Source organism: Puntigrus tetrazona, unplaced genomic scaffold, assembly GCF_018831695.1.
Source record: "Puntigrus tetrazona isolate hp1 unplaced genomic scaffold, ASM1883169v1 S000000956, whole genome shotgun sequence".
Classification (NCBI taxonomy): Eukaryota; Metazoa; Chordata; class Actinopteri; order Cypriniformes; family Cyprinidae; genus Puntigrus; species Puntigrus tetrazona.
In genome coordinates this window covers 18,268-45,634 of record NW_025048555.1, presented here as the reverse complement: position 1 = coordinate 45,634, position 27,367 = coordinate 18,268, and the positions used below count along the sequence as shown (strand labels likewise).

The 27,367-nt window shown below is 35.5% G+C and overlaps 1 pseudogene; it reads left to right on the top strand.

Moving 5' to 3' along the window:
* LOC122335902 overlaps positions 1-26,499 on the top strand; it is a 98,585-nt pseudogene extending 72,086 nt beyond the window's left edge.
* The last annotated feature ends 868 nt before the right edge of the window (positions 26,500-27,367 follow it).

Here is a 27,367-nt window from a genome sequence, read left to right as displayed (position 1 = left end):
ATGTTATTGATTCAGCAAACACAGTGCCTTAAAAATGTTTCAACTTTATCAAAAGACCTTTTCATGTTTATCTCCATGTTGCTTTCTTCCTTTTATATGAATTCTTTGTGCTGTTTACGCTTTTTTCTTTTTTTTTCACCCGGAAACGTTGCAACACAGAGACACTGTGGTAAACATTTTGTAATACTGCATAGAAAAAAATACTTTAATGACTATGTTCATTTTAAACTATTAGGCTTAGTTCAGAAAAGTTCATTTTACACTGTTAAAATTTGTGAAAGCATGTTGAGAAAACATATGCATAATTAGTAATCAACGATCCCGTTATGTTTTGATGTAAAATGTGTTTGGGGTAATGAATTCCTCTGTTGCTGTAAATTTACATTTTGTTTTTTTTTTTATTTATTTAAATTCAGAACATTCTAACATTCAGAACACTCCAAATTTAACATCTTGTGAGGCTCAGATTCTCTCAATTCATTTGAAACTCCAAAATTTGCTCAACCCTGGTGTGTGTGTGTGTGTGTGTGTGTGTTTTAAAAGGTGAATGCCTCCGTGCTACAATATGTAATATATAGTTGGACTAAGTTAGGGAGGAGACCACTAAATCTCTCTTCACTCTCTTTCTGTCCTTCATGCCTGCACTCTCATCTCGCTTCCTGATCAAAGCCGGATATTTATGCATTCTGCTCAGCAGCATGTGTTGTTTTTCCACTTTGTAGCTGTGGAAATGCCGGCAGGTTTTGGCTGGTGATCACTAAGTCTGGAATCAACAGCCTCAATCTGTAAAGATATTAAATTTCACATGGCAAATATTTGATTGATTTCTTTCCGTTTCTAAACTTTAATTAAACCAACTTGCTTAATTATTGTGCTAAGGACTCCAAATTGGAGTCAACAGTCATTTTTAACCAATGATTGTTTGGTTGCTTGCAAATATGTGAATCACAACAACATTGCAACATGGTTTAAAATGATAACACTTTGTGTCTTGTCAGAAGAGGCAAAGGAAAAATCAGTTAAAGTCTATACAACTGAAATAGATAAGCTCGGCGAGATCGCTCGATGAGAGACTCTCCAAATAGGTGTTGTTGACTTTCCTTCACATGCACTCTCTCATTCTATACCTCATTCCAAATAACCCCTCATAATGACCCATCTTTCATCTGTAATATCTAAAGTGTCAGGTGGAAGAGAAAAGATGCAAAGAGACGGACTTCAAAAGCATTGGCATGGTTTTGAGTTGAAGAGAGTCCTTCTCATCTGTCTGCTAAGAGCATCAGTCTGAAGACTGATTGAATCTTACAGACTCGTCTTAACACACACATACAAAAATAAATAACTATGGCAATGTGAATGCATTTATGCTGGGTTATTCAATTAAAGGATTATCCCATCCAAATATGAAGCTTGTCTCATATAGTGGGCTGTTCAATCTACTGCTACCAAATTGCTGAGCCAGTAGGAGCACTTATTTCTCCTTAAAGTATACATAAAAAAATGTGTAAACTCCTTATAGACTGCAAATAGTGTTTTGTGTTTTTTGGTGTGTTTTTTTATACTTTTCACATACATACTTTTCTTCATGTTTATACACATTAATCACACTACACTTGAGCTCAGCATATTATCATATGTGTATATATATATATATATATATATATATATATATATATATATATATATATATATATATATATATCATTATTTGAGATTTGCAATACTCTGTTATTTTCTGCATACCTGGAAAGAACACTGGAGACTTCAGCTTGACTATGAAACGGCTCATGTAAGTGTATTTTATGAGCTGAACTTGAGAACTGGTGTAGAATGATATTTATAAATTATTCATGATGATGTGGTGAACAAGATCAAGAGATTCACTGAAAACATTACATTCAAAAGAGTGTAACAATTTTGGTTGTGTTACAGCTTCAGATGGTTTGTTTTTGGTCTGTTTTGCACGTAATTAAGTTGTTTCAGAGGACTTGAATTACAGCCATATATTCCTTTAAAATTTCCAGCAAAGGTGTGAAAATAACATACTGCGTTTTAGGAGCAAAGTTGGCAATAAAACAAAATAAGAATTTCACGAGTAATTATAGGGTATTCATTAATTATAGGGTGACATTGCAGAGGTGAATTCAGTTGTTTTTTTCTTTTTTTTTGTTTCTTTTTTTTGTTTATTTTTGGGAGGTCAGTTAATTTTGCTGTTGACTCAAGGATTTATTTAGTTTTTTTTATTTTTTTGACTGTGAGAGGTTGTGGTTTTAGATGTTTTTTGGCTGACTTTTCTTTATAGCCATAAGAAAATTGCAACTGTCCATCAGGATATGTATATCACTAACAGGAGACATTTGGTTGTATTTTATTTAGTGATTTTACCGGAACAGAGCGCAAGCTGCAGATGAGCGATAGAGAAGTTGAGCTTCTGTGACACCTGAACTACTCTCTGATAATTGGTGACCTCTGATTTACAAATCCCAGGACTTTGCACTTCTCTGTCAAATTATATAACACAACTAATATATTTGTCTTCTGCATGCCTTTCTAAGACAAAGGTTTATTGTAAATCCACACAGATCTAGTCTGAACTACTGTTCAAGAGTTTGTGGTACTTACTGCTATGAGTAAGCCTTACTTAAAATATTTGGTACCACAAAACCAATGACATTAATTCACTAGTAGAAGGCAGCAGTGTGCTAATGTGCAATAAAACAACAAAAGAAGAAATAATAGAGGTTAGCGCATGCGGACAAGCAATGTTTGGGTTATGAAGAAGAAGAATGTTTTGAATTTGTGCGCCGACACTGAGTTTACTGAAACTGGGAAGAAGGAGAGCGACTGCTTGCAGTTTACCACTGGATAAAGAACAATCACTTCTGCACAATAATAATAAGGTACGTTTAAAATTGTGAGTGTGTGTGTGTATCTTTCTGTGTGCTACTAACGTGTCTATTGGCTAATGAAAGGCTTTTTGACGGTCTCAATTTGAACACTTTGTAGCTAACTTAACTGTTACAAAATAGCATAGAAATTCCAAGGTATAACTCAAGAACATGCCAAAAGTCGCTATGATTAGCTTTCAGCAGGTTTTAAAGTCAATATTTACTAACAGAGTTAATTGTTTAGGCCTACACAGTAATCTTTTGCAGTGTTCCTGCTAAAATTTTATACCAATCTGATGCTTCGATCACTTTTTGGGTTAAAGTTATTTTTCAGTGTAAAAATGTATTATCCATTCTATTTTTAATACATAACAGTCATGTACATTTTGTGACACATTTAAGGTTTAAATTTAATGAGCTTTTTGTCTTTGATTAATTAGAAACAAGTAAACAAGTCGATAGTAAAAAAGATTTTATAATTTCATCCATTTACATCTGGCTTCAGCATCTGTAACTCTTGAGCTGCAGTGCTCAGACTTTTATACAAAGCACCCACATTTCTCACTAAAAAAGGCATCATTTCAAACCTCTGTAAGAATATCACAGCCCTTATAAATTGATGTTAAATACATGGAGTGCTCCTGTAACACATGCTGGGCTGAGTTGTAACAGTCAGACAAAAGTAGCAAAAACAGCAGCCTGCTCATAAAATTTGCTTCAATAGCTGTTTTTTTTTTTATCTAAAAGAATAATACAAAACAACTAAAACAACTCGAATGTACTATGAATGACCACAGAACTTTTTCAGTTCTGTGCAAGGGAATGATAAATTGTGTTGCAACTTACCTCACCCCTGCCAGCCAGTGTTTAGTTATTTATAATGTTATTTACAATGTTTAGATGTATTTGCATAACGGTTTGAAATTAGAATTTAAAAAAACGCATGACATTTTGCCTGAGAATCTAGAATTAATTCTAATCCACATTATATGATTTAATCTGCAACGGTTTAAGTACTAAGCAAAATATACTTTTGGTAAAAAAAAAAAAAAAACATCAAAATTCCATCAAAATCATTTTTTTTAATAAAATCTGCATATATCTTGACAATCACTTATATAAGATAAAACAGGAAATGGCTAAATAATGACATTTCCACAGGATTCCTAGCTTATCCCTGATATTGTGCCATTACAACCATCACCATGTTACAATCTCCCTGCCATATCTTAACACAGAGCTCCAAATTTCAAGTTTGGGTGAACTAATGAAATGGCAGTGCAGGTGTAGATAACACTGAAAACGAATCAGTCTCATTTCCCTTCTAATACTGTTATTGTTATGCTGTTTTATTCTAATGTTGACGTAGTCTGAGCACTAGTGTCTCTTGGGATTCTGTCACTGAAGATGAAGTATTTCTCCAAATCTTCTCTGCCTTAACCCTGTGTCTTCTGCCATCGTATTGCAAAGAACTGTCACGGATCTGCCAGGCTCTGTCGCTACCCAATCACAGCGCACACACTCACCTGAGTACTAATCAGCTCCACCTGCATCACATTACCCCTGCAATCAGCCACCGCATTAAAGGTGTGTTCAGCCTTGAAGCAGTGCTGCAGCAACCGACCGGTGTATGACGTCAAAGTACGGTGAGAGGGATTATAACGAGCATATGGACCCATCAGCTGTCAGATGCTCTTGCAGAACTTTGATGTCACACGCCGATCGGTCACTGCAGCGCCGCTTCAAGTTGAACGTACCTGCTGTCGAGCGTATCGCAGCACTCAGCGTCCCGTCTTGTTCCTACAAAGTGGACTCGGCTACTCTTCTTTAAGGGTTTGCTACTTTACCTACTTGTTATTCTTCCCTCTGTGCTTGTATCTTGCCTGTCTCTTGTGCTCCTCCTTTAGATCAGATGATCATCTGTTGTGTGCACGCATCCTGGAACACTTAATGTGATGCTTGAGATAGAGAAAAAAAAAAACTCTTGACAACTTGTACTGCTACCTACACTGTTTACAAGCGTTTCCCCAAATCCGATTGTTTTTGCTTTGTGTCATAATGTCTGTTATACAAGTTAAACTGTATTGAAAATCATTACCTTCAGCTTTGAACTGTCACTGCGTCAAATTTATTTGAAATTGTGTGTGTTATAAGGAACATTTGTTATCATTCCTTTTTGTAATGTATGTTTAAATCACTTAGTTTACTGAAGTAACGCTTGCTTGCTTTTAGGAAGTAAATTAGACTGACTTTTAATGTTACATGAGTACATGTGTAAGCTCATGACACTAAATGAATCATTGTTAGTTGTTTTGAGTAAGGTTAACTAATTAGATTTTCCTGTGCGAGGACAAATTAAATGGGCATTTATAATGTTACGAAGAATATGTTTCAAATAATAAACATGAATCAGCCAGTATGGAAAATAAAAGTATAGCTTCTAAAAGATAAAGCTATTAAAATTATTTTCTTTGATGACATTAATTCTTAGTACGTTGGTATTAAGTGGCTATTATGAAGAAATGATTGCACACATTGGCTGGCAGATATATATATATATATATATATAGAGAGAGAGAGAGCCTATGGCACTGTCCACTAGAAGCCAAGGACTGCTGTGATTAACAAATATGCATTAGAGTAAACAGAGATATACATCTAATCAACACTGCAATTAAATTGCCATTTATGCTATAAATAAATGTTAAAATGTGACATTAAATAATAAAAAGTGCCAATTGTGTTTACTACTTGCATTAAATGTGGAATGTGCTGTTTACGCTTTCACATCTACAACAGCAGCAAGTGTCTGAGCCGCCTGTATTTTTTCCTGTTTGTGTTTCTCTCTTCATTCTGTTTCGTTATACTCTGAGGCTTTAATTTGGAGTGACAGATTTTTATCTGGAGCAAACAATGAATTAGCATGACAATACTTTCAACATACAAATAAGAAATTATTCACCAACCTCTCACCAACCCAACAACAAACATTCAAATCTCATCATTAACCTGCAGACGCACATGACGGCACATTCTTTCTTACATCTTACACACACACACACACACACACCTCATTACTGAGATTCTGATAGCGCTGATAGCAACTGTAGTGAGAAATGGTGAAAAACTGAAGCCTTCTTCACAATCAAATGCAATCTGTAATGAATAGTTCTCTTCCCCAGGTTTACAAAGAGCTTAATCTGATGTCATTGACTGTTCAGGAAGAGAAATGGATGATTCTGATTCTGATTCTCATCTGCTTAATGGCTTTGGTTTCTTAATGAGTCTGTTGATGAGCGTTTTAGTGCTTTGGAGGAAACACAAACACAAATATAATATTCCTGATAATCTCCTGTTGTAAACTTCTGTCTGATATTGTCGCACATGTAAAATATCCCACCCATAAAAACCCTCTGGATAATAATATGCATTTTAACGAATCTCACAAGAAAGCATCACAAACACAATGTGCATTTTATTTCAAAACAAGTTTATATAACAAACCAAATTATTTCATTTGTTGTTCCAGACTCTTAAGGTGTGATCACATTTACCGTTGTTTGCGATTTGTCACAGACAAAATCTAATCACTTTTGATAGGAATCCACTTGTGAGGGCCGTTTGATTTGAAAGTGATTTCTATGTGAGCTGTGCTTCATACATCGCTACATAACTGACAATAGAAAATAGATTTTTTTTTTGCTTACAGCATTTTGCTAATATGCTTAAATGGTGATTAAGGAATGACTTATAAGCAATTAGACTGCACTATATTTGTCTTGATTTTAGTTCAACCGATAAGAAAAATACAGTAATTTAGTCTGGTTATTGGTTTTGAAGTGTTTCTTAGCAATCTTTCTTTCGGTGCTGGAAGGGTCTTTCTTTTATCACATTTAAGGACACAAGAACACAACTGAGCTAAAAATAATTTCTTATGTCATTGCACATTGCATGCACTAGCAGAGCCGGAAATCCTGTCACAGTATTTTAGCATAGCATTCCTTCCAGGAATGGAACATCATGAAAGTTTTATTTCATTTCATTTTATTCAAGTGAACCAGTTCTTTATTCACAGCGCTAGTCACTGGTGACCTTTTAGTTTTATTTTACTTACATTTGGTCTTTTTGCCAGTTAAATAAATATAGTTGTTGTCAGTAAATTGGAATATAGGGGAATGATATGAAGAAATACTGCATCTTTTTGGCAACATACTTTACATATACTCTTGTCTGAAAACTTGAGTTCACTTCACTCTTTGAAAGGTTTTGAGCTTTTAACAGTCTTCTGGAAACTAACACCCTTCACATTTGACAAGCTACACTTTGGTGCATTTGATTTGGGATATGTGAACACACACACACAGCAGAAAGTATTGACTGGTCCCAGTGTGTGTGAGGCTGCTTGCAACTGCTGTCATGATGTGTTTCCATCAGTGCTTTGGCCCCTGGAGTGTGAGTTGAAGGTGGGGGGTCTTTGTGGCTGTGCTCTCCTGTTATAGATGGCTGTTAAGATGCCTGTGAGCCTGCAGGGGTCCTGATGACTGAATGAGGCCTCTCTCCTCACCAGGCCTTTGAGAACAGTTGAGAAAATTAACACATCTCTCGCAACCAATATCACAGGCTAGCGAGGCACGGCTAATCAAACAAAATGACAGATATTAAATGCGTGTGTCTCCGGTGAGTCACGGCAATGCATTTGAGAGAAAGAAAAACAGGAAGGTTGTGAAATAGGTCTGATTTCCTGAAGCCCTTTCCTTTATGTGGGTTTTTTTTTTTCACATTTATGGTATAGTGTTGAATTGAGGTTAATGGTATAAAGGTGGTACATTTTCACAAATAATCAGAGTAACTGGCACATGGCTATACGTATCCAAAAACAGATCATAAATCACATCACATAAATTCAACCTGGTCTCATGAAATATGTACCTCGGTGCCCTTTTTGTGCAGCAAAGCATCATATTCATTCATTTCTTCTGAAGGATTGTGTGACACTGAAGATTGTAATGATGTTGAAAATCCAGCTTTACTATCACAGGAGGATATTACATTTTATAATATATTAAAGTTTAAAACTGTTATTTTTAACTATAATAAATTTTTTACAGTATTATAGGTTTTACTGCATTTAATCAAATAGATGCAGACTTGGTGGGCGTAAGAGACTTCTTTCAAAAACTCTTTTAAGACTTTAAAGTCTTAAAAGCACAATATTTTTTTTATTTATTGTTACTGGTAAAATAATTCAACATAATCGAGCAGTTTAGTATCTGCAATATAATGCTGCATTCTATTTCATTTGGAAAGTCTGACTTTTCAAGTTCTTGCGAAAATGTACTTAAAGTTCTTGAACTTGGCAACACAGTTATGTTGTGTTCAGCATTACAACAAGGTGTGTTGGGTGTGTGCATCAAACTTATGAATCTGGTGGAAATAAAGTAAAGCTCCTCACCAGCTGAATCAGCTTTGGTGGTCTTTTTTTTCAAGAATTAAAGCATTAAAGATGCTAATGTCTTAATTCAAGGCTACTTCGCTTAACTCCTCCATTGTACTCTGTTGAAGCAAAACTAATCTTTTTTTTCTCTCTCTCTCCTTCTCTGCTTTAGAAGAGACAGCATTTGAGGCAGGAGTGAGGTGCAGGTCCTGATCAGGCGGAGCCTCCTTTTGTACATGAGCTGGGCTTTGGAGTCGCCCCAGGCTTTCAGACCTTCGTTGCTACCCAGGAGCAAAGAGTGAGTGAGCCTTGACCTTCATCGTTTGTCCTCAGCCTAAATATTTTGGTCTCTCAAGCCTTATTTACACCTGGTATTAACGTGCATCCAAAACTGATTACATGTAATCAGATTCCGAAAATTAAGCACTTGTAATTAGATTAAATTACATATTAAAATATTTGTAATCAGACTTCAGTTACTTTTTATGGATAACATGATCGCATACTAATTACACAATAGCAATAAATTAATCATAATTTTCTAATTCTCACTAATTCCTCTTTTTCATCTTTTAAATTTCCCTTTCTAAAATAGCCTACAGTTTATATACACCGAGAAAGTCTTCCAGTTTTGTTGACATTAACACAAAGACCAGTCACAAGTCAGGTGGCCACACAGCATTCGACTTTGTTTACAAAAAATTATTTCAGATTTAAGAAGGTTTTTAACATTAATATTGCATAAAACACTTTTTTTTTAAATAAATTGTCATTTAAAATCCTCCTGCGATTTCAAAATAATGATTCTAATAATCGATAATAATCTGAAATGGATTACTTTACTAACTACAATTTGTGTCATTTAATTTGGCATCAGTAACGGATTACAGTTTTCAAGTAATCTACCCAGCTCTGCGTGCATCTAAGGTGATCCTACCACAAGAGTAATAGCAGTGCTCAAATCACATTTGATAGTCAGAAACTGATGCCACCACACCTCACTGGTAGTGCCAATACTAATGCATCGTGACTCATCCCACACACCAGCTCCAAACACACCACCAAAACCAAAGCACCCAGGTTAGTAAATGGGGCTTATTTAATTCATACTCATGTGTTCATGCTCCTCATTGCTCCACATTTCTATTCCGTTTCATGTGCAATGTTTATATTTCGTCAACCTCCTCAGACTGTTTAATCTTAAAAGACCATTGCATGCTTTGTGTGCCCATATGCGTGTGTGAGACAGGTGAGAGTGTAAGCATTCCTTTTTTTTTTAAACCCATTCACTTAATTATTGGCTGCTTTCTAAGTACTCTGTTTATTTTTAGTCTTTCTATTGTCCACTTGCATTCCACTTGTCTTTGTTGTCCCTGTGCTTTGTTGCTCAAGCCGTGACCTTGCCAACAACCTGACTGCCATTTGTTTGCAATCGCTCTCACTGACAACAAGCATAGCATTGTGTTTTTGTGAGAAAAGAGTGGTTTCATCTTTAATAATTAGTTTGGTGCTAATTCAAAACGTGTGTTTTTGTGAAGAGTCATCTACTCCATCTATAAAAAGTGATTTAATGATGCATTTTGTCATATAGCATGTAGTTTGTTGATGCAAACAGCGATAATTAGACAATGAACTATACTGCCGAGACAACAGGACAAACAGTCCTTGTACGCAGTGGCGGTTCTAGACCCTGTTCTAGACCCCCCCTATAATAATTTCTCTGAATGATCAGGCCAGGGCTACTTCATCAAGGTGTATCATCACTCTTTATAGATCTCCATGTGGTACCTTACTCGTGCTGTAATAGAGCATTAATGTGCGCATGCATTTGAATGAAGCACTCACTGGTCTCATTAAAGTGCGTTTCAATGGCATGAGTTTCTATTTAGTTAATACGCACCTTCCCCACACCACTAAACCTAGCCATTGCATCTCATATGCACGCAAAAGTCAGTTTCTGCGTATAAATAGCACAACAAATAGAAAATCGTGCCGTTCAAACACACTTCCATGCATTTCTTATCTTAGGCTGATAATGTTAATCAAGCAAAAAACAAAACAAAAAAAACTTGAGAAACACTCAGTAACTTCTGTAACTTTCATAGGTAATTGTAATACAGTTTTCATAAGCACCGTAAAATACTGTTTATGTAGGTAATCTTTGTGGTTGTATCTAATGGTCTCTCTGAGGGCTAAGCCCCCCTAAAGATGAAATCTTAGAACCGCTCCTGCTTGCTCAGCTGAAGAAGCAGAAAATGTCAAAACATGACAAAACATGAGTGAAATACTGGTACACCTTACACATTTGATGAAAGCCTGCGTAATGATGCCTGCGTCGTTTCTTTTTTGTTGGACAGATAAGGAACTACAAGTTTAATTGCCGCTTCCTTGTTAATTGCCCTCACGGATGATTACAGGTTTTGTTTGATTATGCTAATTGTTGTGTTTAGGTGTCTGTTACACTGAAATACAGGCTAATGACAGTGCGCTAGTGACCTCAGCCCTCTATAGCTGTGGTGTGTAATTACGTTTATGAACATTAGGACTGTTTGGCAAGCCTTCGGTGGTGTATGTTTTTATTCCAAGTCATAGCAGTTCAATAATATGCCAAATAATATACTAAAATCACTGGCACAAATAAACAGCCTAGTTTTTTTTTATTGTTTTTGTTGAGTCAAAAGCGTCTGTCTGGTCTCGGCAACCTGTATAAACTTTTGTGGATGATACATATGCAGCTGTGGTGTTTCTGTCACAGTGTCTGCAGCCTTCGCCCTCCATGCTGTTATCTGAGAGTGTAAGGCTGCTGTTCACTTATCTGCTGTAGTGTCCAGGTTAGGCAGGGTATCAAAATCTCTCCCTGGGCTATCTGTCAGGGTCTCCTGCTCTCTTACCTTGTGTTATCCGCTCTCTCTCTCTCTCTCTCCCTCTCTCTCTCTCTCTCTCTCTTTCACAATGTCTCTCTCAATCTCTCTCCCTCTTTCTCAATTTTTGACACTTTTTATCTTTCTGCAGCATGTTTTAGATTATTGCTTTTCATTCAGGAAAACTATTTAGTTGTGCAATATATTTTGCTGTAATAGTTTTAGATTTATTTTAAGGCAACACACCTCGAATACATTTTTTCTTGCATTAGTCAATTTAACTAAATGTGCAGTGTGCATCTGCTGCTCTATCAAGGCAAAAGTCGCTTGATCCATTCATATTTGACTAAGAACTTTGTGTTTTACAGTTTTGTTGATGCTGCTTTTCTCTTCCATTAAATAATGAGAAATATAAATCACTTTCATAAAGGTATTCATAGTTTATTATTACTTTTTGTAAACAATATACATGGTAGCAATGAGCATTTTGTTCTTATTAATAGTTTATCTTTTTAATTGTTTTTTTTTATTTTAATTACTTTAATTACTTAATTGCTGTGAAATTGTATTGCTTTATGAAACATAAGTCAGTGACTTCCATAAAAACATGTAATAACATTTTCTAATGTTACTGTCATTCCAAACCTGTATGAAATGATTTTTGCTAACAAGTGTTACCTGTTCCAAAGTGTTACCGTATTTTTTTCCCTCATGCACTGAGCCAGAAATCTCCTCTTCAGTAGCACTTACATACACCAGACTTTAAAGTTTCATATCTTTATTTTGAGCGGTTTGTTCATGAATCATTTGCCTTATTTATTTGACATTTTATTCCTAAAAGCACGGTTTATATTTTCTGGCTGTTGAGAGTATTTTTGATTTATGGAGTGATAAAGAGATATCCAAATTCCCGAATGTAAACAACTTCAGCTCTGATATGTCAACAAAATGAAAGAAGAATTTTGAACCTGACTTTATCCAGTGTTCAAATTTTTTCTAGAAACATAGGCAAATTAGTGGAGATTTAAATAGACAATGCATCATTTATACTTAAAATCTCAAAAACTTGTAATGCAAAACAATTGTCCTATGTACTATGATTAATGTATGTTTTTATACACCTGTCTGTCTTCTGCACGCTACTATGGTTGACATATTTGCATCGGAAAAATGTCATTGGCCAAAATAATACTTTATTTCATTCATCTCTGGTAAGGATGTAGTAGTCATAATTAGTTTCTGTAAAAACCCATTTGAGGTGCAAACTTCTGAAAAAGAATAAAACATGGCAACTTTACTTTTAGACATGCTGCTGTCATATTTGGTAACTAATTGGTTATTCTTTATTAGTTAGTCATAGTTAGCAAGTAGTTCTCAATGCGAATATATTTTAGTAATTACTGTAAGCTTAAGAAACTACTTTTGTCCTGCATTTTCTCTTACTTTCTGCTTAGCTAATATTGCTTTCATATTAATAGTATTAAGTTCAGTGTTAATGTAATACTAGTAGTACCTATTGCTTCCTGCATGGTTATTTGTTAACAAACAAACCATTATCCGGCAGTGTTTCTCAACTGGTGGGTAGCGAAGTACAGCCAAAGAAAAGGCATCAACAAAAACAAAATGTAATTTTTTTGTGTTTTTCTAATGCAAGATTTTTATTTTAAAAGACGTGCATGAAAGCTGTTGCCATTTCTATCAGATGCAGTTTAAATCAAGTGTGCCATAGAAAAATGTACTTTCCCGATTCAGTATCGCTCAGATGAGATGTCGACAGGCTTAATGTCAGTATCATTATTCCATCATTATTTTTGTAATTTCGAAAAGTCGATTTTGACAACGAAAGTCTCTCGCCTCAGAAAAGCAAATTATCCTGCCCTTCCAGATGCTTGTGGCACCTGTTGAAGTTTTTTATTAAAGCAACTTAAACTTAAACTTGTTCAGACATTGAGTTCAGCCAAAGAGCAGCCATTGACTTTGTGTCGTATAATTAATATGTGTTAATAATAATTTAAATGCAAATAAACTTGTCATGTTTGTGTAGGACAGACATTATCATACGTATATTTACCGGTTCACAAACAATTCACGCTGACATGCGGTGAACCAAAAAATATAATTATGTAACTGACACAATCAGGCACTTCATTAGGAAAATTCACTGGGTGTCAGTGGGCAGGCAAAGGAGGTAATGATGTGAAAGCAGGCATTGACGTGTTACTGTGGAGGCGTTATTGTGTTGATGCATTTATCCGTGTTAGAGTCAGAGATCAGATCCAATAATATTTTTTTCCAGTGTGTTTTAAACATTAGACATATCACGGTTCTGTCATAATTCTCTTAACTTTATTACCTGCGAGAGGCACTGATATGCTGCTAATGGAGTAAACTCACTTTTAGTGCCCTTAGAGCCGCCTCCAATTTTTGGTTTAATATGCATTACCGTTGAAGCATTTGGGGTTGGTAAGATTCATTTTTTCTAAAGAAGCCCCTTGTTAAACTACTCCTCCCGTTGAACAAATGAGGTGGCCTGACAAGATCAGAACGTCTTCCCAGAAATAATTTCTTACAAACTTGGTTTTGACAACTTGGCAGCGACCCACTGGGAAAAGTCTGAGTGCTCTTCATGGCCAGTTCACCGTGTACGTGTCAAGGACCATTTTCAACAACATATTAATTTATTGTTCTTTTTCAGGCCTGGTTGTCCTTCAGGATGCTAAACTGTAAATCTCACTCTGTGTATACAGTATATTCTCAACAGTAAGCATAGCTTGCTGAACATTTATATGAATTCAGAAAGTATGTTGACTATTTTGTGATATATCTTTGATTAATTGATTTGCTTCCTGGATGTTTACTGAATATTTCTTTCTTTCCATCTTTCACCTTCAGATATATTGTAAAAACGGACAATAAAATCACATTATTCTTCAGAATTAAATATTATTTGTCTGGACATTTAAATTTCATCACTCTTTTATCTTACCAAACGTCAATTTGGGTCAGTGTTCTTAACCTAATCATTACATTAATTTTAGAAATTTCCATTAACAGAACAAAGAAAGCTGTGAAATTAGTATTTAAACAAAAATAAATACAATAACCGAATCTCCCTTTAGATTTCTGGAAACTGATTTGTTTTTAAATATCCTCCGACCGGGAGAGTGTATCTGCAGCTAATTATCATTAACCCTGATGTCCTAGCCAGGGGCCGTAATGTCTCTGATGCAATGTTGCAAGAAACCCATTACAAAAGACCCAGAGAGAAGGAGAAAAAGAACAAACAAGGTGAATGTGGCCAATTTCTAAAGCCATGCAATATGAATGCAGCTAGTAGGGTGAGCTGCAATGGCTTTTCAGTTGATTGAAGAGTCTTGAGTTCACAGATTGAGTCTGAATGACATTTTCCTTTCAGAAATGCCTTTTCATTCCTCTCCTGTGCTTTAGCTCAGCTGGGAGCTCTGTAAATTTAGCACTGGTTAATTAACTTTAATTTGGGCTTATAGGACCCGCAAAAAAAAACCTAAAAACATCCAGCAGCAAGATATATTTTCCACTCCCTCCTCATCCCTCCTTCCTCCATCTGGGAGCGTCTCTAGTGATCCTCTGGCAGAATACCCCCAACCACACACGCTCTGCAAGTAAATATGTTAAATAAGGTCTTCAAACTAGTTTAAAGGAGAAAACGATCATTCCCAGCGTTCAATTAGATGACTTTTGACAATATCGTGGTCTCTAAGTCACTATATGATAAATTTGCTATAGAATATCAACATTGTTTTTTGGTTTTATTGCTTAGAGCTGTGGTATGTGTTATTAATCATGTTTTAAAAAATGCAACTGCACACTCACTTAAGTGTAGACTTACTTTTATTATTAATGTTTTGGTTGGTATAGCCATCATTAGGACAAAAAGATGAACTGAGTTTAAACCAGCTGATTTTGAAATGGTTTGTTGTTATCATTTAATCAAACATATTTGTATTGTCATGAATGTAAAATGGTTTGTGTAGTATTTTATAGTATTTTTACTGCACTACCATCCTTCATATTCACACACGTACCTTCACCATTTTTCTTATTAAGATAAAAACATTTATTATGGCTGGAACTATCTTTGAGAACACATAATTTTTTTTTTTCTTTCTTTTTATAAAATAAATAAATGAACATACAAAATAAAAAGAATAATAAATAAATATTTTCTTCATGTAGTTTGAATATGGCGAGATTTCATTTTTTTGTGGGGATTGGGTGTTTACCTGTGCTGCGTTACGTGATCATAAACACAGTAAAACCTCAATAATATTGAGGGGGGAAAAGGCCCCTCAAATGATTAGAGCTGCATAGTGACAGAAGGTGGTATATAAGGTACCTACCCTCAGAGTTAGTTGAGTGTGATCACACATAGAGCAATTATGAGCTTCACACACACTGATGCTGGAAGGGAAGGTCATTATGAAGGGCAGAACCCTGATTTACACTCTCGCTGTCTTAATCATTGATGAATAATTAATGTGAATGGAACATCAGCATTTTCTGCAACTCAATTGACTGATTGAATTAAAAATTATAGCTCACACAACCTTGTAATGTTAACAGTAAGAACTGATTGTAAAAACGATGTGTAATAATTATAGCGCTATCAGTTTAACGTATAATGCTTTCTAGTATTAGGCCATATCTTATGACTAATAGTTATATCCAAATGTATGCATAGTTATATCAAATTTTTGACAGTGAGATACTGAAAAATTTTATATTCAGTGATTTATATATACATTATATATTGACTTATATAAAACTTTTTAATAACTATTTTAATAACTAAGTAGTAGGCCTATGTATTTCTTTTTTATTGTATATTTTCATACTTTTATTTACATGTTTTTTCCTTTGATGTTGGAATTACTGATGCAATCGCAACAAGTAATACACAGATAAAGCGTGATTTCATACAGTCTGAGAAATACTTAATTAAGCTTATTTTTCATGTAGTTCAAAGAGAGTCTATAGGCTACAACAACACCTCTGAAGGAACACTGCAGAAATGCAAATGAAGTTATTATAAGGCTGTTTACCAGAGAATTTGTCGTTGATTTTGTTTTAAAGATATTGTTTGTTGCGGCAGGCTTTTGTCAGCGTTTCCCCTCTGATACCCAGCGTCAGATCTGGATGCTGGGTTTATTTTTGATTCCAAGAGCAGAGGTAAGACGACAGGCCTTTTAAAGTCTTCCCATGCCAAAATAGCTTTGATTTTATCTCCACTGACAAATTTCATTTGCCTGTCAGATATCTTTTTTTCCCATCAGCAGCCGCGTGAAATCGGTTCCTCAATCTGTGCCTGATGCTCAGTGGTTTCCAGACGCAGTTGGAAAGAGATTATGTCCTTCTTATCCCCCAAGTCAGCTCATTACTCACATTTGGCTCTTTCGGTCTTAAGACCGCATTATCCATGATGTCTCCCGTTGAGACTAAATGAAGCTGACCTGCATGGGAGCATGGGTAATGTATGCTTGGAGAAGTGTGGATGTGGACGACCTATTGTTTTGGGGCAGATGGGCTCTTCCTCCTCTCCACCTGCCATTTCCTGTGCCGTGTCTCTTCCTCTTGTTGTTTACGATCTCTTTTGTCATTCCCTCTTAAATCCTTAATCCTGCTCCATATTTCTCTCTCCCTTGACATTAACGCCCTTCCCTCCCTGCCGCCTTCCCCATCCATCTGCTGCCAGGTTCACTGATACGAGAACCAGTTCAGGGTGTTTGCTCATGGAGGATTATGGAGTGTGATCGTGCTAGAAGTTTGTAACACAGCAAACAATCCTTCCAGCCGGTGGACTCATGCCAGCGGGATGCCTGTTGCTGCTTCTGACAAAACACGCTTCTTGTGTCTATGAAAAGTCTTTACACAAAGACCTCTGTAAAGCATCATTTTAATTATCATTTTAGGATAAATTCATACAATTGTTTATCACTCTCACGCAGAACAGAAGGGAGGGACGCTGTGCGCTTTGTGTGCCAAATTGGAACTAATTCACTTTTTCAATGATTGTGATGTGTTGTGCATAGAGTATTTTTTAGTTTTTTTTTTTTGTTTTCCTGGCTGATATTAAGGTGATTTTAGAGCTAATTATGACATGCATGGATTTAGCTTTGCACCAAATTTGGTTAAAGATGCCATTCTAGAAATATCCAGAGGATAGAGTATCTATTATCAATTTATTTAGCAAGCAAACATGTCCAGTAATACAATAGGGGTTAGTATTGCTGTCAACCTCCCACTTAGACAGGAAGAGACTGATTGATCGAACTGATGTCAGATGAAAAGCAATGGACATTTTTGACAATTATATCTTTAATTTTTAGCTCTGTAACATATAGAATTTTAAGTGAAATAATTTCTTTTGTAAAACAAGGTCTCATTAGTCTCTTTAATTCATGTATTAACTACCAGTGAACTATATATTTGACACATTATTTATTCATCTTTGTTAATGATAGTTCATAAACATAGAATTGTTTGTTGTAGGATTATGTTAGCTCAGGTCCATTAGCTAATATTAAGTGATTTAGCTTTTGATTTTAATAACGTATTAGTACATGTACAATTAGAACTTCATTGTATAGTGTTGATATTAATTGTTTTTAATCTTAATTTTCAACTTTTGTTGTTGCTTTTTAGGCAAACTTTGACAGCTTATTTTGTTTTTGCTTGCAGTGTTGAGATATACAGAGCAAATTCATGAACATTAATTATGTAGCAATTTCTGTGAGCGATTGTACAGAAAGCAGAAAAGGTCAAAACAGGCTTAACAGGAAAATACAGTTATGCTTGTGAATATCTAGTTTATTCACTCAAACAAAACTCCAATGCCAATCCAATTAATTTAAAACAATAGTAACTGTAATAACAAATTAGTTCTGGCTCAAAAACATTCATTGTATCTGCCCAGTGCTATTATCTTCCAGGAAGTTTTTGTGTTCGATATGACATTAGAGGTTAGGAAATGGACTGTGAATGCTCAGTGGGCAAGCTGTCAGAGTATGAAACTAATTGGTGTTTATTGAGATAAAATAAAGAGATTTGCATTGACCACTGATATTGGCAAAAGCAGCATACTTCCCACCAACTCCCAAAATTTAATTAAATGAAAAAGTTTAAATACCTCTATTGCCAATGTTGTTGCAGGAGAATGTCAATCACATGCTAATCAGTCTGTCTAATGCATTATAATCTTTTCTTCTCCTTCAGCTGACATACCTTCCTCCTCCGTGGGGCGAGTGTGTGTCCAGAGCCCTGGATTCAGGCCTCTTTCAGGTGTACAGTGTGTCTGCCTGCCGTGTATCGAGTGTGAGACAGCTACATCGTAGATAACTGCAACTGCAGGATGGTCTACATGCCTGGTGCGTACCAACGTAAAAATGCTTGACACTTTCCATTATCTTCATTGAATTTCACTTTCAGTTTCAGAAGTTATCCTAACAAAACAAAAATACTGATATAATTTTTTTGTATATTGTTTGTATAATTATTTATAAAAATAATACCATTAATAATAAAAAGCAATCTACATAAAAGCACTTATAAACACTAAATACGATCTTTAAAGCAGTGACTATAAAGAATAGAATAGAATAGAATAGAATAGAATAGAATAGAAAAGTGCTAGTATTAGTTGGTCACGTGCTGATGTGTCTTTAGATGTTTTTTTGAAGGTATTTAGTCTATAGACTAAAGAGGTCGTTCCACCAGCTGGGACACAGTCCAGGAACCTCATTGGGATGGATCCACAGGAACACAAGCTCCTTACACAAGGAGCATAAGTTTGAACTAGCAAATTTAGGTACATTGGTACAGCACCAGTTGTTGCCTTGTAGGCGAAGATCCATACCGTGCATTTTACAAGTGAGGTTATTGGTAGCCAGTGTATCCTGATGAAGAGAGGAGGAACATGAGCATTTTCCAGGTCAATAAAGACCACTCTCTCTGCTGCATTCTGGATCAGATGCAGAGGCTTGATAGTACATTTGGGAAGGTATACTTAAGTTGCATATAAATCAGAACAGATTTCCACCCCTTTATTTTTGTACTCAGATGACAGACATAACGAAGTCATCACTAATAATGTCTTTGACTGAATAGTTATGATAAATAGAGTTTGTACTGTCTATCCACGAAGCCAGCAGGAACCAATGTTGCCATCTTCTCTGTGTAAACCCATCTAAGGTCTTTAATTCTTGATGAACAGTCATTCATTAAGGTCACTTCTCATATTCTGGCAGAAAGCAAGTCAGCATGAGGTTGTTGTGGAGCGATAACTTGATGGCTCGTGGCATCTGTGGTTTGCATTTGGCAGTAAAGCAAAACCTGACTGAACTTGTTTAGATGAGGTCAGAGTATAGAACTGAATTAGTTTTCTGTGGGTCAAAGGTGGTGGTTTGGAACAAGCCCAAAACTGACAGCAAGGGCTTGTAAGTATGAACTGTGAGTGAACTTGACATATTGTATAATTTGAGAAGTGTGGAAGATCTCTGCACAAAATGGTCTTCAGAAACGTTCCATTTTAATTTCATTTCACTGATTAAAAGGTAATTTTTGGCCCATTGATAAATAGTCATCTTTAACTGTTGCTAAATGGTCTTTTAAAGGCGCACTATATTTCCATGATTTCATAATAAGATTTCATGAACTTTTCATTGTGGCTTAGTGCCCTTTACGTCCTATTCTTAATGCCAATTTATGCTCTCTCATAATAACTGATCTTAATACTGCAGTCATTTTCATTTTCAACCGGTCTCTTTTAATGACACTATACGGTCTCCATTTTCACCTATCTGATAAAACTGCACTTTTTTAAGGTCCTATTAATTCTGACCCATAGGTGCCAAACTCTACCTCTTGCTACTTCAACTGACGCTCAAGACAGGACAATTATCTCATAGATGATTAGTCCTTCATTTCCACAGGCGCCATGCTCTAATACTGTAATTATAGATTCATTAACTGATTGTGACTGCTTTGTGATGTACATTCAGGATACGTCTGATACATTTTGGCCAAGAGCAAGTGCAGACGTGCACAAAACTTTCTTCCATACACACGCACACACACACACACACATTCCCAGGAGTTTATTTCCTTGTTGTGCTGCTGAGTTTGGCTGGAGTTAAGGCTGGGTCAGTTTTTCTCCTACTCAGAACACGTTTCAGTGTTTCATTATTAATTTAAGAAGGCTGAATAAAGAAAAACTTTCCTTGGCACTTACATTTTTCTGCTTCTTTGTTTTTCTCTCATTTCTAGGTGATTCTTCGTACTTGCACTCCTGAACAATATAAGGACTGTGCTGAACCTGCTCTGGGTAAGTGTGCTCTTCACACACACGTACACACTCACATGTTTTATGGGAACATTTCATGGACGTAAAGGTTTTTATAGTGTACATACTGTATTTTTTATCCCCTTACCCTACCCCTACCCATAAGCCTCACAGAAAGTAACCAAAAAATATCCCCACACAGTCAAAAATGACTGGTATTACTATGCTTGTTGGGTACATTTAGTCCTTATAATGTAGTGAGTACCATGTCCACACGCTAGTCTCTACACACATTTATAATTAATACATTGGTCAAAGACTTTAAAGGGAAGTAACCATAACAAAAATAAGTGTAATACTGCTTTAAATTGTTGTTGTTTTCTGTTTAAATTAATTGTAATTATTTTGTACGTTTTTTCTGAGCCAAAAATAAATATCACACATTTTCCCTGATTTCTACATTATCTACTAAAATGTCATTCAGTGTAACAATCTTGTCAGGCATATTTACAACAAAACTTTTGTGAATTTCTTTTTTAATGATCTTAACGCCTCTGACATATACTGTTGAATGTGTTAAATTGGGTCAAAAACATAGCATTTAATTTTGACACATTGAGAGTTTGCATTTCTTTTTGCTTGTAAATGCTCCAATCAAAGGTTTTGTTAAGTAACAGCATTCACGTTCTGATTATATCTGACAATTATACTTTAAAAAATTATGTAAAGTTCGATATGACTTATCTTAGTCCTGATCCTGCAGAACTCAACACTGTATATTTTGTATGTCTCCTGTGGTCCATATTTTGTAATATTCTAAATTTGACTGCACTGACATTGATCAGATGAGAGTAAAACCTGCTTTTAGCTGAATCAGATAGATTTAATAATTGATGGATTTTGCAACATTAACACTGCTATTTTACATTTTATTACTGTGAAGGTTTAACACTGTACTGGCATCTGTAGCACTTGATAACATTTTAGGATAGGGACCAATTTTCACTTTAAACTAGTTGTTTTTAGCATGCCTATTTTTAACATATTGGATGTTAATTAGTACATATAAGACACATATTCTGCATGACCATATTCAACAGTACACCAATAATCCCAGTACCTAAACGTCATCAACTACATTAATCACCAGCCACTACTATTAATAACTAGCAAATTAAGAGTTTACTGAGACAAAACATTGTAGTTAATGGTTTAGAAATAGCAAGAATTGGAGCTTAAAATAAAGATGGACATAAGACATCCAAAATGAGCACTGCTAATGTACCTCAGTGCCAAAATTAGGAAACACTGTACTTTTCTTCTGTAATATAAATAGGCTGCATCCAAAACTGCACAGTCACTTTTTATTATGATTTTTTTATTATTATTAAACAAGTAAACCTCCATATCTGACCTGCATGACACAAAATAAAATTCGTTTGTCATCCACAAAAATCGCACACAGGCAGGTTTTGCTGTGTTGCTCGCTTTCACGGTTTGAGTCCAGATGTTTTTGACATTTTTTCATCAGTGAGACTGGCTGAACGGATAAAGTGTGTTTTGAATCTGATGTATCACTGGGCTCATTTTCATTCACCTAACAAACTCCAGTGCCACAAAATACACATGCCCAAAAGCAGCCCTTCATGAGTATTACTGCTCTGACCCTCCACAAATACAATTACATGGGCAAAACTCACGAAAACAGCAGCATGCGTCCTCTTTCATTCTCTGCTCCACATCTTCCTCCTCTTTAGCTGTGTTTTGTTTTGAAGCCGCATCCTTGAAGAGGTAAAGGGCAAGCGGAGGAACAAAAAGTAAAATAAATGTAATAGAACAAATCAGTTTGTTTGCATGTGTGCTTGTGTCTCTTGCACAGCAGCTGGAAGCACTAGACTTTAGACATCAGAACGTAATATGTATAATCTTCACAATCTTCACCAAATTAGACTACATTAACTTAAGTAGAAGTAGAAAGTAGAAACTTTGAAAGTATGCTTCGGTCCCTTGCAAAATAATTGCATTTTTCTTAGCGGATCTTGATTCCTCCTGACACTGAGACTCGTTATTGAACTTCAAATCCTGCGTGAACTCGCACAAATTAAGTCATTATTTTGGAAATGTATTATTCAGGGAAAACAAAGACTTGAACTGTTTTGTGCACCATCCCTACCAACAGAATGCGGTCTGGCCCTCATTAACTCCCTCTCTCTACGCACCATCTGACAGTATATACCAGCAGTCTATCCCACACATAATAAGCAAGTTGGCTCCATGTTCACTAATTATCTTCCACTAATGAGGAAATTCAAATTAGAGCACAGCTAGGACTGTACATTTTCAAACTGCTCAGGTATTCATCACACGAGCCATTTCCAAAGATGTCCTCAGGTTATTAATATGTCCAATTCAACACATTTTACCTTTTTATTAGAATGCTCTGTGCACAATTATGCAAGTTAAAGCCGATAGAGTATGAAGATGGATAGACCGGAAAAGTTGGAGGAAGTCTCTGACCTCAGTTGACAAGTAATGGCACAACGGCACAGCACAAGAGGCTGAACAGCTTGTCCAAAACTTCCACTGCTGGCTTCAAAATGCTTGACAGCTGGTTCTTATCTTTGCAAAGTGGAGAGGAAATTATCACCAACTCCAACTTTCTGTTCACAGCACCCTGAGGAAAGAAAGAATATGTATTTTCGTTTTTCACCAGAACAATATGCAGATGAACACATTTAAAACTGAATGGAGGTTATTAGAGGTATGAAAGGGAAATTGCTGGAGTTAAAGAAAGGAAAGATAAAGAAAAAACAGAATGAGTGAGATTGGCAATGATAGAAAACACTCAGAGACAGAAAAAGGACTATTACAAGCAGAATGTTAATCAGAAATGCTCAGAATGGAATGATAATGTAGTGCTTACAGCACACTGTGCACTGTAGTCTATACTGCCTGCTAAAAAACAGTATTCAATGAGGAAATATTAGCAAGTGTGTTACATAAAAGTACTTCTACAATAATACTCCTAAGAAATAAGCATGTTGCTGTATAGTTAAAATATTTCAAACCAATTAAAATTGTTTGTCTCTCTCGTAGTAGTCAAATATTGCAAGAAGGAAATATTACAAATTACAGTCAAAGCCAGGGCCAAACCTGACGGTAAAAATAACAAATACCCATTATGTAAATGACGTAATGTTTTAATACTTATGTAAAATACTAAATCATCTGTTCTATTAGAATCATAGTTAGCTGAATAAATGAATAAATGATGATGGTAAAATAAGGTTCATTAGTTACCGTGAAGTAAGGACGAACAATACATCTACAGCCTTCTTATTAAACTCAGTTAATATTCATTTCAGCATTTATGAATACATTTTTAAATGACAAGTTGTGTTTGTTAGCATAAGTTAATGCACTGTGAACTAACAAACTAACTATTGACTGTATTTTCAATAACTAACATTAACAAATAGGGTAATAAATGTACTGTTCATTGTTCATTCATGTTAGTTAATGCAATGTTAGTAACTAATAACTGATACCTTATTGTAAAGTGTTACCTGATGACAAACAAAGTAGAATCCCAGTAAGAGATGAATCTGTTATTTATTCTATGAACCGAATAAAATGTATGTATTCAGCATATTTAAATTGAAGATATGTTATAATGTCAAAACTATGAATGCAAACCAAATGATTTCACTATATGTTTTAATAAAAAGCAAAGATGGCTAAAATGTACATCTAATTAATGGAAAAACTGAATGATACTTTACCTTTTACCCTTACAATAACTATAACTTTTTACTGTATATGTTGTTAAATAAATATAGCTTCATATTGTGCTATAAACAAAAGTTTCTATCTTTGATGCAGCATGCTTTGATTGTATGTCCACATTTTGGACAGATCAGTTGAATTTTCCATGCGATGCAGAAAAGGTCTGTGCACTGTTTATATTTGTACTGTTGAAGTAGTACAAGTAGTGCTGTAATATGAAACTCCCAACTATTTTCTATAAAACATCCCTTGTGGTTGTGAAGCACAGATCTGCCACTGGCAATGTTTGAAGGAAACAATGTGAAAGTTATGGGAATGCGAACGGTGCTTAAAGTTCATACAGAAACGATCTAGTTGATTTAGCACAAGATTACAGCAGATTTAATAGCCCTGTGTTGGTGTGTGTGTTTTCTGTCCAATTTTCTGTGAGGAGTGCGTGTAGAGGAGGTTAAATCTGACTTAATTCTCCAATTAAGTTATGTGGACTTAGCATCATCTCCAACAACAGGGGGTGAGAGAGAGGTTGAGAAGAAACAGAGGTGGGATAGAAAAGGTCAAGAAGGAGGAATTTAAAATGTTTCTGTGAAAGGTCAGATCTCAGCTCCAGGCTGCAGCACAGTTATGAGCTGATTAGAAATCTGAGGAAGGCACAGCCAAGAGCAAAATATTCCCAGCCATTGGCAACAGACAAAAGAATAGCAAATTATTGTCTTTAGTATTTGACAAAAAGGGGAAAGAACCAGCTAGGAATGTGTTATAAAACTAATTTTATTCTAGCCAAAACATAAAATAAAAATAAAAATCCAACATTGCCATTGAAAAATGGAGGCTATGATAAACAATAGCATGCAAATGACCCTGTAGAATATCAAAAGGAATTTAAAAAGGAATTGTTTAGTGTTTTTAATCTTCTGTAGCTCCCCTGTAATTTTCTTAAACTGCCCAGCTGCAAGACACTGGATGGAAATCACAGTCCCAATGCAATGCGTGGGAGAATGATAAAGAACCAGGAATCAGATATGAATTTTATGTCAGTAGAGTTCTTTTTGAGAATACTTATTTGATCTCATGGAGGATGCTTCAAGTTCGGTTCCAAACTATGATTGGCATTCCAAATTGCATCCTGTACACATTGGCAGACTCTTCACTATAGTGCACTGGAGGCATTTTATCATTCACCGAAACCTAAAAATGTCACTCAGTTTTTTCAAGATAAAATGCTTTACAGTAATACGCTTTACCTGTCCATCAAAACAGTCTCTTTGTTTTCTCTGGAATGTTATAAAAGCACTTTGACAGTATGATCCTATGTATACAGTTTATCAGATTCATAGGGAGGTTTCTCATCATGCTTGCAGTATCTCTCTAAAGGTAATCAAAAGTACAACACCAATATTTTTCCAAGTCGTGAAGGGGGTGACAGCAGTAATTTAAAGTCTTCTGACAAAGCCAAAAGTTGAATTATACTCAACATATTGTGTGTGTGTCTGCATGTGTGTGTGTGTGTCTGCGTGTGTGTGTGTGTGTGTGTGTGTGTGTACGTGAAAACACTAAAGAGCTTCTCTGTGCAGTGAAGGGTAAGACTCATGTTCTTTACGTTTGTCAGTTAAGGAATGTCATACACATAAAACCCAGTGAATGCTGCCTGCTGAAAGAACTGACATATCTGCTCCTCCCTTCTTCCTTGTACCCTTTCCTGTTCTCACTCATTCTCTTCTTTTTTTTTTTCCTCTCACTTCTATATCTTTCACTTAGCTTCCATGGCACTGCTCTGTCAGCTGTTGAAGGCACAAACTCATCTGTATGAGCTCAGTGTAACATGACTGATACAACCAAAGAGCTTTCATAGTTCAAGATCTCCCTAGTAAAACTTCTGCACGCTATCTGGAGAAGAAGTTCAACCGGTCAGAAGTACATCACGTGAGTACATCAGTATTAAAATCACTTTCCTCAAATGCATCAAAACGGCTTTGGATTCAGTATTCAAAAGGTCTCTGAAGTATATTTTTAATATGTTGCCGCTTTTTCCACTTTATCCAAACTTTTAATTGTTGTCCTTGTAATACCTTACACAAGTTTTAACTTTTAACTCTATTAGCCACCAATTTGCAAGATTACTAGTTAATGTTCACCTCATATCAAGATCACAGAGATGTAGCATGTTAGACGATCACAGGCTCTGCACTCTTATTGCAGGATGAGCTGTGCTATTGATAAGCTGGAGAAAAATTCTGAAATTAAGAATTGAGTTCAGTTTATTGACAATATTGAATGAAACTGCTTACATGAATCACAGGACTGGAATGAGGAAAAGGTTCCAGAAAGAAAGAAAAGAAAGAAAGAAAGAAAGAAAGAAAGAAAGAAAGAAAGAAAAAAGAAAGAAAGAAAGAAAGAAAGAAAAGAGAAAGAAAAGAAAGAAAGAAAGAAAGAAAGAAAGAAAGAAAGAAAGTTGAAAGAAAAGAAAAAGAAAGAAAGAAAGAAAGAAAGAGAAAGAAAGAAAGAAAGAGAAAGAAAGAAAGATTATTTTTGAGAAGTCTGCATTGTAAAGACAACTTTAAAATAAAATGAAAATTATGTATAAATAAAATTGAATGTATACAAAGATTTAATCTTTAAATATATACATCTACATGCAAGTATTTAAATATGCATGATAAATATAGACATTATGCAAACATATATGTACACACAAATCTTTTAAATTGAACGCGATTAGTTTAAGAGTGTCAGGCATTGGTAATCTAAATGCCTCTGAATAACTGATCATCAAGTGTGAGCACTTTCTATAAATTCAGACACTTTAGTAGTTTGCTTGTCTGGACCACTGTTCAGGTGTATTGTGTTGTTGTGTTGTTTGCTATCAATCTGGGAAGAGTATGGCCATCATTCCACAGTGAGGTAGATTATCCTACAAGTAGGAGGCATTCCAACAAATACACCCCAAGATCAGATTATTGTAATGCTCAGAGAAATGCGCCAGACCATCCAAGGAATTTACCACAGGCCTCACAGAACTCAGTTAACATGTATAAAGTAACAATGATAACACAGCTCAATGAGACAAAGCACGGTATGTTTGGAA